Below are 3,641 nucleotides of genomic sequence, written 5' to 3' on the forward strand. Positions count from 1 at the left end.
GCCACCTCGCCACCCCCTGCGGAGCTCCCCGGCCCCGCGGCGGCGGGAGGCGAGCCCGGCCCGCTCCTTCTCGTAGCACGGAAGGTGTCTGGGCTCGCCCGAGGGCTCCGCGGAGCTGCCCCTGCCCTGGATGCTGTGCAATGACTCGGCCTGTGCGACGCAACGCGCGCCCTCCCACCGGGAGAGGAGGGCGGGAGCCCTGCCCGTCCCCAGCGCCGCCGCCTGGGTGAGCCCGGTGCGCATTGTGAATGGTGAAAACCTGGCCGCGTTACCGAGCCCGACACAAACTGAGTGCGTGGAAATAAATGCCTTTCTCTGTTGAGGATTTGGTGCTGAGATGTGTGGGGGGAAGTTGTTCGGGAAGGGTGGAGGCAGGAGTTTGTCAACAGGGTAACTGTAACACGAGCCCAGTCCCGGGGACAGTTGGCAGAAATAGATAACCTAAAAGGACCGACAAATACCGTCTAGTCCATTCTCCTCGGGAGGTCAGGTATGTTGCTAACACAGGTGCTTTACATAAGACCGATCGCTTTGCCATTCGTCCAGTGAAATGAAGGTGATGATGAGTGTCTACCCTCTTTGCCGTGATCTTTCCCACTGTGGGGAACTGTTGTGCTCTCCACGGTGCTTTGCAGTGGAGTTCACGGCCTAGTATTACCAGGCAGTACCAGAAAAGCAGCAAATCAGTCTGGGAGGGTGATAGCAGCCCACAAATTGTGTCCTTCATTTCTCCCTGTGATGGTCAGCAGCGTAGTATCTGAAACCATCCATGTACTTCTAAACCATCCATGTACCCCCATCTGCTCTTCTAGGAGAAGACACGGTCTGTTTTGTGTCTTCTGATGGCCAGCACATGCATCTGCTAGGGGCAGGGGGCTCCTGCCTGCCAGCTTCCTGAGAAGTGTCTCTTTGGAAAGACAGAAAAGACACAGTAGGATCTGAGCAGTTGTGGTTTTGAAGAGGTAGAATAGCCTTGGCGATCACTTTCAAGCTTTCTCTCTGAGTATTGAGACTGCACTGTGTTGGACAAACTTAATAAATGTTTTCTTTTCAAGATCTCTCTCACCAAAAAAAAGCTGAGTGCAATCGTTTCCCCTCAAAAAGGAAAACAAAAAAGAGTTGGCAGTGGAACTAGTGCATGCCCTGTTTTCCCACTGATTCTTGATCAGCTGGTATTGAGATAGAGCAGGAGTTTAATGCTCTGACAGCTCCAGATGCAGGGGCAGATCACACCTACTGTAATGAGGAGACTTGGGATGGAATCCCAGATTGCCAAACTAAGCTCGTTCCAGTTTGTATACAGCCATTTTGTGTACAAGGTTTTTTTGTTTGTTTTGTTTTTGTTTTTTTGTTTTTTGTTTTTTTTTCTTGTTTTGGTTTAGTTTGGTTTTTCTGCTTTTGAGCTTTGCTTTGTGTATGGGGCTAGAAGCATGGGCTGAAGGCAGGGAGAAAAATGGTTGAATTTTTAAGAATTGTGTGGTTAAAAAGCTTGCATTCTCATACAGTGGTGTTTTGCCAAGAAGCACTAGGCAAAAAAGGCAGAGATTGGCATTTATTTGTTGGTGTTTAGAGGTCAGTGCTGCCAGTTATGATATTCCCTCTTTAAATGAATAGGGAAAATAAACTGACCCAGAAATGCAATCTTAATTTACAGAGAAATTTCTTAATTCTGATTGAGAAGAAAGGAAGGTTATCTTGACATGGACAATAAGTTCAATACATTTTTAGTGCTTTTCACAATGATGCATTTACATAAGCAGAAATCTTCAATTTTAGTATTAATGAAAATTAAATAAGGCCATTACTTCTCTTTTTACTTTAACTGAAACTTTCACTAATCTCAATGAAACTCTTACATACTTTGTGCTAATAATCTCAACCATCTTATTAAAACTTATAGTAAATAAAATATAAATACATCAAATTATCAAAAAAACCCACAGGTGTTTGACATGTAGCTGGTTTTATTGCCAGCAGGATGAAATGTGCAGGTTTCATTGCATCATTGGAAAAATTGTAGGGTCTTCTGTCACCTTTACTGAGTGTTCTGAAGAGATCTGAAAAGAGTAAGACTTTGAAGGGCTCTGGAATAATGACTGAGTGGGCAATGAGACAGAAAGTGAAGGTCGAGTTATCAAAGGGGTGCACATGAGAAAAAAATTTACCCTAAACAAATGTATAAAATAATGGGCCTTGAGCTGACCGTTACCACTGATGGCCAAGTTTGTAGGGTTACAAGAGATGCAAACATTAGCTTAAGCAAACCATGTTTCAGAGATGATTATAAAAGGAGCAAAGAAAGTCATGGAGTTGACTCTGCATGTGCCTCTGGTTGCCTCTTCTCAGTAAAGGGATAGTGAGACTGGAGGAGTTCAGAGAAGAACAACAAGGTTGCCCAAAAGCCAATGAGACTTTTCTTGGAAGAACAACTGAGCAGGACAGGACTCCTTGGTCTGGGAAGGAAACAATTTAGGAGGGGTAGTGATGCACATGTACAAAACTCCGAGCAGTGTGTAAAAGAACAGATGAGATTGATTATTACTGTTGACTGGGAGGAACCAAACAAAGCTACTGGGAACCAGGTGCTTCACCGGCCCAGGGCTTCCTCCCCACTCCGATGCTTCATGCAAGGAAAAACTGACCTGCTGTACTTTGCCAAAATATATTGGCTGCTTGAAGTTGACATGAATTCAAGAGAATGCTGAACAAAATTCCGAGCAGAGATCTATTCTTTGGCTTTGTAAATATAGAGAAAAATGTATGTACCTCAGAAAATCCCCCAAACTAAATGTAGTTAGTGCCCAGGTCAATATTCATGCGAAGTGCTTGCTCTTCCTGGCCTATAACCACTGTGCAGAAAAAACTCAGGGCTGCGGGATCCTTGTTCTGACCTAGCAAAGCCACTGTGGATACTTAGATTACATATATCTAGGCTAATACAAGCGCCTAATGTGTTTGGGATCTGGCATGTATCTGCCAAATAGTGTCAAGAAGTGTATCCTGAATATACAGGTCAGTCCTTATTAGACTCTTCACGAATCTGCTTTCTCCACAACTTCGATGTATAACACTTTCCCCCTTAATAACTTCCACTTTCATTTTCCTGTAACAGAGGTATTGAACCAAAGCCAATTCCCTGCTTGCGTAACCTAAAGGCTTTCTCTCACACACCCTAAAGCAAACCTCTACAACAGCTCTGGGCAGCACTGCTTCCCAGGGAATGTCCCTGTAGGAGGTGGCCCTTCACTTCATACCAGACCAAACAGGAACATGTGACTCTTTCCCTGCAGTAGTGCTTCCCAGTCTGGTGTATCAGCTTACACTGTCCCTGCATGTTTATTGTCCAAATAGCCCTTAAAGAACTGTGAGGCTAGGGTGTGACAGGACTGGCACAAAGAAGGGATGGCAGATGCATATGCTATAGGCAGAGACCTAAGTGTCATTTGGCAGCCACTCAGGAGACCATTTCTTATTTGGGCCACATTCTTTTAATTCCAGAGTGCAAAGCCAGCTGTTGGGTGAGCTGGTCAAAGCAAGAAATTGGGTAGCTAAGTGAGAAACCCACCCCTTGCCATATGCACCAACAGGGTTAACAGCTCTCCAAAAGAATCCTGCTACAGTTCAAGGTAAAAATCGTGGAT

General features: G+C 45.0%; 1 protein-coding gene across 1 annotated transcript in view; it reads right to left on the bottom strand.

Moving 5' to 3' along the window:
* Nucleotides 1-1,534: 1,534 nt before the first annotated feature.
* Nucleotides 1,535-3,641, bottom strand: part of NQO2 (N-ribosyldihydronicotinamide:quinone reductase 2) — a 7,694-nt gene continuing 5,587 nt past the window's right edge. Inside the window, 1 exon segment of the mRNA XM_027893699.1 lies at nt 1,535-2,701. The gene's annotated coding sequence lies outside the window, so the exon portion shown is untranslated.

This window comes from Empidonax traillii, unplaced genomic scaffold (genome assembly GCF_003031625.1).
Source record: "Empidonax traillii isolate 1590-97213 ecotype Southwest subspecies unplaced genomic scaffold, ASM303162v1 scaffold403:size524366, whole genome shotgun sequence".
Taxonomy (NCBI): domain Eukaryota; kingdom Metazoa; phylum Chordata; class Aves; order Passeriformes; family Tyrannidae; genus Empidonax; species Empidonax traillii.